This window comes from Dicentrarchus labrax, unplaced genomic scaffold (genome assembly GCF_905237075.1).
Source record: "Dicentrarchus labrax unplaced genomic scaffold, dlabrax2021, whole genome shotgun sequence".
In the NCBI taxonomy this organism is placed as follows: domain Eukaryota; kingdom Metazoa; phylum Chordata; class Actinopteri; family Moronidae; genus Dicentrarchus; species Dicentrarchus labrax.
Genome location: NW_026136703.1, coordinates 14,205,770 through 14,219,579, shown reverse-complemented (window position 1 = coordinate 14,219,579; position 13,810 = coordinate 14,205,770). Strand labels below are relative to the sequence as shown.

The following is a 13,810-nucleotide window of genomic DNA, read 5'->3' as shown; positions in this document are numbered from 1 at the left end:
GAAATTGTAGCCATTTCTCTACCATAGTGAGTTCAGTTCCTCCTTTCTTTTTTTTCCCCCCTGACGTTTGCATTATCATCCATAATCTTAAGCATCGATAATGTAGATATGACTCCACAACATGTTCCACTCAACAGACCTCTGTCTGAAAGGTGCTTAAGGCATGGGACTGGGTCTGGTGGGGGCCTTTCACCTCCTCCAAGCTCTTAAGTCACTCTCCAGCTCCGACCCATGAGTTACTCACTGAGCTGGCTCCTGCCTCGCTTTTTCAAATGCTAATGACGAGCAGTGCTGAAAGCCTCAAATTGGGCCATGCAATTCAGCCTGTGGTGTTTGGTGAGGCCCTGCTCATGTTGGAGACCGTGGTCTTTCCCCTGCCCCCCCTCCTAGTCTTTTGTGTGCTGCGGTAATAGGCACAGATGTTCCTCTTGCCTCACACAGGGCCACTTTCCCCTAATCGCCACCTTGTATGCGGACGGCTTTCACCTGCCCCAGCAGCTTTCTCCTTTTTCCTCTCTCTCTCTCTACAGTTCTCTTCCTCTCAACCCCCCCTTTCTCACTCTCTTTCTGTGTTTTTTTTCTTTCCATCACTCCCCCAACCACTATACGACGGCCTTTCCCGATGAACCCTCCCCAAAATTGTAGACGGGCGCTTGATTGTTTAAACATTTAATTGTGGAGATGGAGAAAGGGAAGGCAAGAACGGGATGGATGGAGGGTGTAAAAAGAAGCCGGGGTGATTTTTTTGTGATTTGGGGATGGGTTAAAAAAGGAGATGGGCGAGCCTCTCCTCGCTCCAGCTGGAGAGAATTTGGAACATAATACCCTTGTAGCAGCTCAGCCAAACCTCAATGCTGATGGTGCATTTAGGCTGCCTCCCTCTATTGGGCTAGTGGATTGAGGAGCAAGAGGGGAAATGGGGGGTTCTAGCCAGGCTTAAAAATTGGTCCGAAATGCAGTTTGCTTCGTGGCCCCTGTGGTGTAGTGTGATTTATCGTCGTGCTTTCAAACTGAGTGTGAAAATGTGTCAAAATTTGGTCTCAGTAGGGACCTCGGAAGAAAGAAATCTCACCCTCTCACTGATGTTTTTCCAGCAAGATAAATTTGATAAGTATCTTAATCACCTTGAAATGAGACCATGGCAGGTGCCAGTGAAGCTAAATGGCACATTTGCTTGGAGTTATGTTAGAATTCAAAGTAGGGAAAAGTCTCCTTTTGTGGTAACATTTAATAAATAGTAACGAAAAAACAAAAGGTCATATTATATCATATTATCTTTTCACTCTCTGTCTGTCTTATTCTCACTCTTTCTGACAAGGCCTCAAAAACATTTAGATATAAATTTACAAGGCTTCACTTTTCAAATGTGTTGACTTTCCCAGTTTGGTAGATGATTGAAGCATTAATACATAGATGAAGAAGAGCTGAAGTTTAACAGCCCTGGATTAAATCAATGGATTCTCTTTGGTGGCTCAGTATAGTGAGTATTGGCTTTATACTGTATTGCTGTTAGGGGAAAGAGGCTTCTAAGAAATGCCAGTCGGAGGCCAAATAATTGATCATTATTGTGCATGGCACTATAGCTGGACCAAGGGATTTCAAAATCAATGTAGTTTTTCTTTCCTCTCCAACACATATCCATTTAAAGCAATATTCAGGCTGTGTCAAGTTGAGGAAGTGGTGACTGCTTAGAGAGGAGAGTGGGAGAAAGAGTGAGAGTCTTTTTTTTTTAGTTTGTTGTTGTGATGCTGCGCGTGGTGCGTCTGACACTTTTGTGATGTATCTTGACAGTTTTATGGTTCTGCGGAGACCTCTTTATTGCGTGTCTTCGCTGAGTGCATCATACTGTAATCATAACTTAACCACGACCTTGGCTCAGCTTGGGTGGGAAAAGGAGGCTGTAACATTGCTTATGATGCAACACAAGACAAGATAAGAGCTCATGGAGGTCATTGATTTGGTTTTTCACACAGACGCACATGCAGCCTCTTCGCCTTTCTCTTAACCAAATCCCAAAACAAACATGAACTTAAGGAAAACTTTAACTTGCTCGATTTCATCTGACATCTGACAAGAAATGTGAGTTTAACTGAAGTTGATGCACTTACTGTACAGTACTCAGTAGCTTTCACACACACATACACACACGTGCTATGCCTAGCACATTCGGTGCAGTGTGATTATTCAGCCTTTCGTCAGCTGTTTGATTGCTTCTCTCAAAGGGCAAAGCCCTGCAGTAGCTTGCATGCGGGATAATTAGTGTTGTGATTGTACTCAATAACCACAGGCGCCTGTCTGCAAGAACCCGTAGGCCACTTTGGTCAGTTTGACTTGATGCACACCAAAGGAACTTGCACTCACTGAGCCGATCAAGCGAATTATTGCAGGTTACAAGGGTTTTGATGATATATTTATGCAGCATATGTATGACAAGACTGCTGATTCTGTAACAGCAACAACAGCCGCACCTTCCATCTGCTGAATAGTCTGATTCATATTCTATGGAGGCCTGAAACTTCCAAGGTTGTAATACAAAACATTGTCATCTGATCACTGACTTTTCACATGCTTAATTAGATTTACTTCTCTTTTGAGTTTAATTGCTGGCTCATTATTTGGGATTGAATTTCATAAACTGGATTGTGCAAGGATTAACTAAAGATGCAATTTGTAAGCTTTTCAGAAAACATTGCCTCCTGTGCGCATTAAAGCATCCTGTCTCTGCCTGTAGCCACTTTTGGTAGTGACCAAACAGCCTTTCACTACACACAAGATTTGTGTCAATATTTGACCATGTTCCTCCAGAAGGAAAAAGGAAATTTGTTTGTGCAGAAGACAACATTTTGAAATTGCTGCAGTGTGGAAAAATATGAGTGATTTTTACTGCTGGGATGCTGAATCATAAAGGATTTTAGTGATATTTTAAAGCTAGTATTATTCAATGGATGTTTAATATCAATATTCAGGGCATTTTAAAATATATTTAGTAAAAAAGGTAGAGAATATAGTGGAAATGGATGATCTAAAGCACAATTAAATATGTAAACCTTTTAAAGAATTTTTTTTGTTCACAGAAAAGTAAGGGAAAACAGTAAAACAGTGCAGTGTTCACTTCGCTTCACAGGGACAAATTTGCATCGTGTGATTAGGTGATCGACATATTTCTCTGACATCCTTGTGTCAGACAGCACATTTGCAAAGTCTTTGCAGTCCTTAATGAATATTGAGTGGTCTATCTCTTTTGCCTCCCAATTAATGAATAGATGTTGGTAATTATTTGACCAATGCCTCTCTCTCATGACATGTCCCATATCCATCACTAAGTTAAAAATAAATTAAAATCAATACAGCCTGCAGACTCTTAGGACAGTGTCAGTGCTTCCTATGGAGGGACCCATGCAGGTCTGAATAACTACTATTGATCCTCCTTGAGGAATATTCTCTTTTATCACCTCCCCTCCTTTACATGCACACACACACACATTCACACACACACACACACACACACACACAAGATAAGTCTTTTCCCTCTTTTCTCATAGTTACATACATTGACAGCCACTGACAACACCCCATCTTGTTTGTTCTTATCATCCTATCCCACGATAAAGAATGCAAAAAGATCGGAAAGTCGAAAAACAAAAAGGCAGAGCTGTTGCCGATAAAAGCTGGCACGGTTGTGATTTATATTTCAAACAACTCCCTCTCCTGTCCCTGTGCTTCTGTCCCCTGTGTGGTAGGTGGCCATTGTGCAAACAGCTCCTTGAAAAACAAATGGCTCCCTAAATCGTTGTAAAGAGCTGTGGCAGCTCGATCCGACCAGAGGCCCAGGGAGAGAGGGGACGGGAGATAACGTGTGTCAGCAAACATTGACTGGGCTTTATCACAATGAGGTTTCTGTGTTGGAGGAGCTAAGAGGCTGGCCAGCTAATCGTCCTCCACAGAGAGCATACATTCCTACAGGTCAGGGCTCAGGGTTATATGTGTGTGTTTGTGTGCACATGTGGGCAGAAGGACTTTTAGTTTATGCTCAGAAAAATGCAATTTTGAGTTTTTTCTCCCTACTGCACTCCCCCCCTCCTCCTGTCTCCACACCGTCAGCTAACTTTGTATGCTGTGACCTGCGATAAGCCCGACGGAAAAGCAGTGTTTGCAGTTATAACTGTGATGACTATTTGTTTACCCTTATCTAAACTGTGCGATAAATCACAGACGAAAAGTAACATCTGGCGTGGTAGGAGTCGAAGAGGAGAGGAGGACCGCGTTGTTGTTGTCTTTTTTTTAAAACAGAGGGGTCACTCTCAGCTGCCGGGGAGAGGGTGAGATTTTACTGCTCAAGGACAGACTAGGGAATTAAGTTTCACACAAGCATGAAGGGGTTTACTCTCTTAACAAACGACATCCGAGGAGAAAGGCACACTAAAAGCACTCAGAGGGTGATTCCGCTTCAGCTGTGAGGTTAGCCTCGAGGCATCTTTTCATCTCGGTTCATGACTCGGGAGTTTTGCCCCTTGTGTCTCTTTAAGTGTTTTCTGCTCTGTTCTTCTAGGGCACCAGCTCTGAACTGTTTCATACCTCGGTGCAATAACACCCTGTCTGTCTCCCACTGCTTGTCCCCCAAGATCCACTCAACTGCAGTTGCAAAACCCAGCCAACAGATGTCAGCCTTTCCAGTTGATTTCCTTTTCTAAAACATTGGGGGAAAAGCAGTGCTGTCAGTGCATTCAGATCCAAAGCCTCAAACACTGAGATTTGAGAATTAGCAATGCAGAATACATGCTGGTCTGAGATTTACTTTGATATACTTCATGTATGTTAATGTAATTCTTTATTGATCCCCCCAGGGGAAAGTCTCTTTTTTGCTTCACCCACTGGGGAGGTCAGAGTGCGGGGTCAGATACAGCATAACCCCCCCTCCCCACCTCAACCTGAGCTGGTAGGGACAGAGTGTCTTGTTCAATGACACTTCAACAGGATGAATGCATCCTGACATGTGATTGAAAATGGCCTTTTTTCTTTAGAGGGGGTCAGCTCTGTCCTCTACTTAAAAAATCTTTCCATTCACTCTTTGCATTGCATAATGCCAACCGTTTAATCCTGTTTAGCCGTCAGGCCTGTGATACCTTCTGGGGAATCGCTGCTATGCTTATCGTATTTATCCAGTGATGACAGATTAGTGGGCGTTAAATGCACTTCACATACAGTAGACATCGGCACGGATTGGTACAGCGAGTTTCGGGGAGGGAGGGCTCAGACACAGAGCATCTTTTTTGTTGTCAAAAAAGATGAATGAAAACCCACTCAGTGAGCCGGCTGCATACTGGAACAAGATAATTCTTGGCAATAAGTCTCAAAGTGAACACTGTAATAATTCAATGGCAGTGCACACAGCGTTCTCGGTGACTGCTACATCTGAAACTACTGCTAAGAAACTAATACAGTTTGCAGTGTTTCCCTTTTTGATGGAGAAAAATCTTACAGCACATTGGGGTTTGCATGGCAGCTGTTGGTTTTGCATGCTGTGAGGGTTTAAAAGGTTCCAGCATGGAGTTGTGTGCTTATGCTGTTCAATTACTATGAAAAAAGCTGTTGGGATAATGCTCATGAGCTCACACACACACACACACACACACACACACACACACACACACACACATGCAGACACACATGCAGACACACATACACACACACAAGTAGCTGAGTGTGCAGGGTGAGTCTGTTCCTTCCAGGCAAGGGCTTGTCTGAGAATCTAAGAGGCAGGCAGGAAGGCACAAGGTGGAGACCTCTTCAGATCTGGCTGCTATTAACAGTCTTGTGATCTGCTCATGTTTACCTACTCTCACAACACTGGTACTTGGGGCTGTGTCGAGCATGGGACGCGGGGCCCAGGCCTCTTTGAAGTGAAGTTGATCCCTCAGACTACGCTCTTGGTAATTGCACCTTCTCTCTCTTTCTCTCTCTCTCTTTTTTTTGAGCCCCCCCCCTTACCTTCTCTTGCCTTTCTTTTTTTCTCCCATTTTCTTTCTCACCAAGATGAGATTTGGAGGATGCAGATGGGGAGCTTTTAACGTGATTGTGTGGCTCTCCACGTCTCTGCTCTGATCTGGACAAAATGAAAGAGTAAAAAGTAAACTATATCCAACATTTCTAAATGCTAAAATTTTTGCAATTTGGTGGAAAACACATCTTAGTTATAAATGCACTAGTGAGGGATTTTCAGGTGAAAGAGCTTATTGGCATTGCTGATACTGTAACTCAATCTCCTTTTTCTCTGCTGTAGAGCTTAAAAAAATCATGTATTTCCTCTATAATTCACTTCACCAGATTTAGATTATCATAATTGAAAAGTGGAAGCAAAGCAACATGAACAGACGGAGCATAAAATGTCCATGTTAAGCAGCAGATGACAAAAAATGCCATTTGTTTGTGCACTTACTGTCTGTCGATAAAGTAGCCGTAATGACACTTGATTTGAATTTGTGTCGTTTTATTTTATTTTTTTTTCAGAGATGTTTACTCCATCCACTGTCACTGACGTGTGCTGTGTTCACTGGCATGCAGCGTGGAACACCTGTGTGTTGTTGTAATTACTTTGATTATACCTACTATGGGGTATTACAGCAGTCTGGAGAGAGCGTCCAATTTAACCTGCAGTGAATTTCAATTCTAACTGAAAACAAGAGAAAAAATTGCTTTCTGGAATATTTAATCAGCAGAGAGATATTCATATGGTTGCATGCTGTGAGTTCCTGTGTGTGTATGTGTGTGAATATAATAAGCAACAGGAATGCATATTGGACTGTGAAGTTCAAGGGTTGTACTTTCCTTTGCTTTTGATCAGTTTGCTGTGATGGGTATTGGTCTGCATCCAAACATGTGACAGTCCAGGGGGCCTCATTGGTGAAGCCTGCTCTCCCAAAAGATGCCAGGTGCCTGATTCGGAACAAATGCTCACAAACAGAAACACAAACATACCAGAGGGACCCTGTGTGTGTGTGTGTGTGTGTGTGTGTGTGTGTGTGTGTGTGTGTGTGTGTGTGTGTGTGTTCCTCTCTTTGACTAGTAGAAGGGTAGGGATGGCAGGTATTGAACTGCGTTGAAGTAGAACGAGCAGCCATGGGTATCTCCCGGTTCATGACGCTAGTCAGAAAACTGACAAACCAAAGCTGCTTTTTATTCTGCAGCTACAATGTAAATGGAGCTCCCTCCTGTCCCTCATGCAATCACCCCAGACCCACTAACTGTACAGACAGTGGGTTGGATTCCCTCTATTTCTCCCTCACTTTCTCTCTTCCTGTCTGTCTCTAGCACTCTTTATATATCTCCGTCTCTCCCTCTACTCTGCTCCCCCTTGTCTAGTTAGAGGGCAGATATACCTTTCTTGCCAGACAGGAGAAACCTATACTTTATCACTGCCACATATGGGGAAAGGTATTTTCTCCCAAAGGGAAAACTGGCATGCAATTATAATGTTCTAGCTGCCCCAAACATCCTTCACAAAATATATAGCATCCTGTTTTTGGCTTACATGAGTTTATGATCTCTTACATGGCACCACAGTGTTGCACGTCTAGTGTGGTTGTTTCCCTTTATGTCTCCTTATGGTTGATGTACTCGACTGTGCAAAGGGTGTTTAAATTTACCTCAAGTTGTTTTTTCACCAGCTGTGAAAAGTTTAAGACAAAAACAATGCTTCACAATGGCAGCTTTTCCAGGACAAGATGGATTGAAAACAGCTTTTGTAATTAAAAATGTTTCACTTCTAAACAACGCTGCCTTTAGTTTCATGTGCGTTTTATAAAGATTCTCTTCAGAGATAGTTCAAACACACCTGTGATTAGTTGTAGTAAATTGAAGACAAATAAATTGAACGACTAAATGCACAAAATTACAGATGACAGCACTTTGAGATGTCTGGAAGCAGTTTCCAAACCCTGCACACTGCTGCAGTGTGCCCGTCATACTAGCCTGTTCTCTACCATCAGAGTGGTAAAGTGGGACAGATGTTGAGGGTTAGAGAGGCCCCAGTGGGATATTGAGAATGATGGTTTGGCAGGGAGTGCGAGACAATAAAGGGAGGAGATGGGAGAGGCCAGGGTTCTCCTTTCACTACACCTGACCTGCCCTGGAACCTGTTCAGCTTCATCTGAAATGAAAGAAAGGTGTCCTTTGTCGTGCCCAACGCTAATTTACATTTACATTTGGAAAAAGGATTCCCAACATGCCTCGCGAGAACGAAGACGGACGAGGCTTCGAAATGCTGGTGAAACCAAGGAGGAGTTTGGGTTTCAAACATCTAAGAGGCGCTTGTGAAGAATAATATCCCCTAGACCGATGGGGAGTGGAGAGCTTCAAAGTGAGAAGACATAAAAGTGCATTCTGAAGTGTCCAGTTATCAATTCCCGATTCATTGAGGGATAGGATCGATAACTGTCCTCCTGAATTTCAGGACAAGCCTTTGAAATGAGCAGTGGGGTTACAGTAGGCGCATAAGACTGTATGTTTTGTTTTCCTGAAATTGATACTCCATAGACTTTATAAACCAAATATCAAACTTCACAGGTTTTCATATTCCCAACAGCCCTCCAAACATATCTAATAAATGCAACATCACTTACTTCAGTTTGGGAGTGTCAGTTTGAGCTTGAGTTTCAAATTTCAATAAATTCACAGTAATAGAAACGGATGCTCTAGGTTTTACTGTATAACTTTTCTCTTTGTGAATAAAAAAGCATCCTGTTTCTTTGGAGGAAAGGCACTGTTTTGTCAGATTGGTATTCAAGTTATCGCCGGATGCTGCATAATTTTAGGCTGCAGCTGCCAGAGCACGGCAGACCTTCCATTGGTTTTACATTTTATGATAGTTTACATACGCTATGTTTCGTCAAGTGGAAAATTGTTTTCTGCATGATGCCAACAGGTGGGTTCATTAGAGAGTCAACATAATCATGGCAATCATTCCTCTCCGCAATTAGAAATATTGATCATTTACATATTATCCCAAGCCACGGTTGAGTTTACTGTTTTACTTAGTAATGTTTCTGAACCCAAACGTCTGTAGTAAACAGCAGTCAGGGCTGTGGACTGTGCTTAGTCTGTGAATGAAAATTTTAACATTAAAAGGCTAGATTTATTTTATGTTTGAAACTGTTTTCTCCAAAATAAATTGTCCAAATGAAAACTGTCCATATTGTCCAAGGATGCAGACCCAGCTGAATTTTTCATATGATATTTTTCAATCATTCTCATTCACCTTAATTGTATTCGGTCAGTTATCTCACTTTGACTACAGCGCATAAAGCCAAATCTATCTACATGGCTAGATGCTGTATCATTAAATGGAAAAAAACAACATACATCTGGTTTCATGACATGGGCGGGTGGTGATGAACAGGTATAGAGGGTCTTGAATTAAGCATCTTCTTCTCTTAATTGAACCAGCAAAATTACTTTTCTCCAACAACAGTCCTACAAACATCAACAGCTATTAGTGGTCGTACCAAGTAACCCTAATTACTCCAGGTCTCCTGCAGAGCTTGTGGATCAGCCATATTTAAATAGTTTTTAGTATTCTAATGTAACAAAAAATAATAATAATTATATTTTCTCAGGAGATTATACACTTAATTATATAAAATTTCTGCCATATTCTGTAAATAGAGCCCCCTAAATATTACATTCTAGACTTTAAGACTGTGCACCTTTGTGGTCCTCAATACATACTTATATACTTAAGATAATTAATATACAGAAATCTTATAAATGCTAAACATAAATTAAAAATGTTTTATGTGTTTTCCTGATACTAGTATGTAGATAACCGAGATGATAGTGGCCTTCATCAACAACAGTTTAATGTAATGTAAAGAGTTCTAATACAAACTGTCCTCGAGTCCACTTCCACCCTTTCCATCTTCCAACCCCAGCAGCTAGCAGATGTTGACCAAGACTAAAAGGTTGGCTTGGGGCATTTTAGTTCACTGCACTTTGTTGTCTACCTCTCACTTTGTGAACCAAACCTTTCTGGCCCGGCCTCCCAGGTCAACCACAACATTGACTCGCTCCCAGCTTGTCAACGTGTCAGGGTGCATGCAGGCGTGCTGGAGAGGATGGAAGGGCTGAGGCGGGGAGAGAGACAGACACATGAAAGGCTTGCATGTTGTGAAGATGGTGGTTGAAGATGGCCTTCTAAAACATTGTTCACATTATGCTCTGCCTAAAGGAAAAAAAAGGCAGTCCAGTGGAAATAAAATGACCCCTCTGGACCTGCTGTCATGTGACATCTTTGTTTTCCCAGCCTGTGATCCAACCAATATGCAGCCAAAACCTATTCCTGCAGCATGAATCAAATTTCCTCTCCTAATCCATTTTTGGTTGTTGCTGTGGCTCGAAAATCAATTAATTACAGTATTGCACATACCTGACAGCTATGGATCATCATGTAAATTCTCCCACAGAACCTATGTGAACCATGCATTTTACTGCAGCCCTGGTATAATCTGTACCAGCAGACACATTAAAACTGTTCTCACAACTAGTCCTGTCATTCTGCTTCAGCTGAAAACATTTTCAGCGTCACATCACATTAGATCAGTAAGGAAAAGAGACACCACACGTTCAAAACATTCCTTTTTTTAAACACTTCTCTTCTTGTGGGCTGAACCGGGGATTTGAATCGAGTAACATTTAAAGAGGATTTTCACCACAGGGAAACAAATCCTTCATTTTGAGTAGGTCTGTTTAAACTTGTGCTATAATAAGTTCTGGGCTCTCATTTACACGCCACAGTCTCACACAGCACAAACAGATGTTGTCCTGGCCAGTAGGGACGGATGCACTGGTAGATGTAACCAATGTGTCCCCTCTCTCCATACAGTTTAAGTCACTGTCCAAACAGGATTAGTACCAACTTCGAGGTGTCAAAGCAATTAAGGCAATGACATCAGCATGGTTTGGGGGGGGTTATAGTTGTCAGAGATGAACGCCTACTAGCTCTCAGTTGTCAACGCCCACTCTCCACTTCCATCTGCTCCTTTTTCTGATGCATCAGATTGGACATTTTCTTGGACAAAAGATGTACCAGTCCGTCAGAGTCTTGGCGGTTTGAGCTGCTGGGTTGATTAAAGATGGCCATTGGTCATCAGCAAACCCTATTCAGAGCTTTATTTCCAGACTAGCAAATGTATTTCTATGGTGATAACAGTTTTCTCTTATCTGATTCGGGAGACAAATAGACAGTTGCATTTAACAAATGATGTCTGATGCAATCAAACCTTTGTAGTATTTATGGGTAATGGGGTAAAGGTAATAAAATAGTCAGGAATTGACTGTCGCTCCTCATTTTTGATTGTAAATAGGTGAAAAACAACGTTTAAAATGATGTGGTGCAAATCCAGCAGAGAAAAAACAATTGCACACTTTATATGGATACAGTATATAATGCTCTCAGAAACTGCAGAATATTCACTATGCTAATCTAACATACTTGAACATCTGCATGGTGTAGTATTGAAGCATTCCTTGATATATTCTGTGGGGGAAGTAAGTTCATCACTTGATGAAAAATGAATTGATGAAAAAATTTACCTTGAATGTCCTGGACAAATACATCCATAAGCCACTTACGTAGATAAGATAAGTGGCAAACCTTACTCACTCCTTTTAATATGCCTCACTGGCGCTCAGAGAAAGAGGGAAAGCAGTACAGATATGACGTACCCTCTTGCTCCCCCTCATTAATCTTAATAAAACAATTGACCCCTGAATAGCTTATTCCTGCCCTGCACCATTAGGCTGCATGACCGAGGCTTTAAATATTAAGCAGGCTTTGTGAAATTTGATAAAATGTTTAGTAAATGGCATAAGGCACGGTACACTCATGGGCTTCTTCTCTTATCCTTGTGTTGTAAATGATAGATATGTTTTTATTAGGCAGAATGCTGTTTTAAGCAGCATTGTGGTATTGATATTTGCCTTGAGCTTGCATGATTTAAGATGGCAGATACATGCAAGCCCATCAGGCTTTTACCTCCCCTACCTTTCACAACTAACTGCTCTGACATAATCTACCAGTGAATTTTCATGATTTAAAAAGACAGAGACCATGCAATCACCACTCACTGCCTGCAAGGATACTACGCCAATTCTCGTCTGTGTAGCGCTGCTCTATTTTTGACCCTTTGCCCCCTCAGACCGTGGCGATGGAGCACAGTACATCACACAATATACAGTAATTTGTCTCTGATTAAAATTTCTGCTGAGCTTTGAAGCCCATACTGGTGTTCTGTGCTGAAGTGGTCTTCCTCGTCTGGTAAAAATTGAAAGCCTTTTCATCTCAGAGGGCTTAAGGGGTCAAAGGAACACCAAATAACCCTCCCTGTTGTGTTTTTTTTTTTTTTCCTCAGAAGCTTGTAACAAACTGCACCTTTGTCGAACGCGGCCTCTGTCAGGCCGGGGCTAGGGGGACTGCCCTCGGGTTCAGGCTTTGGAGACCCTGTCAGCTTCAAAATGGGGTCTGCTTTATTTCACCCTCTGACCTTAGGCCCAAAAAGAGCCACGCAGGAAAAACATAGAGATATATGATACATCAAGGCCCAGTGAAACTCCACGGCTGGGAAATGAGGAAGCTGCAAACTGCAGAGTGAGCAGAAAATGAAGGAGCTTATTGTAGGGGGATTTTTAACACCACTATTTGGGGGTGAATCAAGGTTGCTACATTGTGAGATTGAAGGCAAGAAGTTTTGCCTTTTGATAGCTACACTGTATAGAAATACATTGTTGTGTGTGAGGTCGTCTGTCACAAGCTTTGCATATAATTTGCACCTTTCTTACTTTCAATCATTTACAAATAAATAAATAGATAACACTGAAACAGAAATTAGGTAAATTCATTAAACAGACTGAGTGGTGTCCAATTTTCTTTAAGTGTAAATTTAAAGATAATGAAGTGCAACATTTGATGAAAGCTACATTAAAGAGAATACTCGTTTGCACCTGAACTGAGATTGACTAAATCATTAAATGTGAGATTTTCTATTTTCTGGGAAAAATTGAAATCCGTGGATAAATTAAGTTTGACTCATCTGCATTAAATGAATCAAATTGATTGACTTGGAGATGTTGCTGCACAGCCAATCAATCTAAAGAGGCACAACCCAGGAGGTGTCCATGGGGATGCAGAGAGGAAGGGCCTCCTATTGTTTTGGGGCCCGATGTCAGCCAGTCCTTGACCTTGGGGGCTCCAGGCCTCCATACTCAGGCCTGGGTGAGAATGCTGGGACAAGGGCTTGGATGCTCAATATGGGAGAGCCAGGCTTTCAAGCTCAGGGTTACAGGGGTCAGCATCAATGCTCAGGGGTATTAATGAGTGACCTTCGGAAAATGGTGGAGGAGGATGGAGGGATGGAGGGAGGAGGTGAAAAAAATGAAGGAAAGGGGTGGGCGGGGTGAGTGGCAGAGAGAAAACTGTAAAGCCCTGAGAGAATGGAGGCTGAGACCTGTTTCTCCAAGATAACAGAGATTGGCCTATGAAAATGCATCCATCACAAGGCCACTAAGCCGGAGCCTTCTTTTGTGTGTCCATGTCGGCTGAGAGCGAGGGCCGAGGGGGGGAGGTGGATGGGATGGTGGTGGGGGGGTCAATCTGTGGAGATGGAAACAGGGGTTAGGGGAGGGGATGACGGAGGGGGAGAGAGGGTAAGGGAGGGAAGGGTCGCTCAGGCCAGCCTGGCGTGGACAAGTGAAGTGGGAACGCTCCATTGCTTATTCAACAGGGAGCAGATCTCTAAGAAGATAGAGGCCCACCAATCTT

General features: G+C 42.4%; 1 protein-coding gene across 1 annotated transcript in view; it reads right to left on the bottom strand.

Moving 5' to 3' along the window:
• cga (glycoprotein hormones, alpha polypeptide) overlaps positions 1–13,810 on the bottom strand; it is a 235,034-nt gene that overhangs the window by 206,028 nt on the left and 15,196 nt on the right. The gene's annotated exons all lie outside the window — the stretch shown is intronic.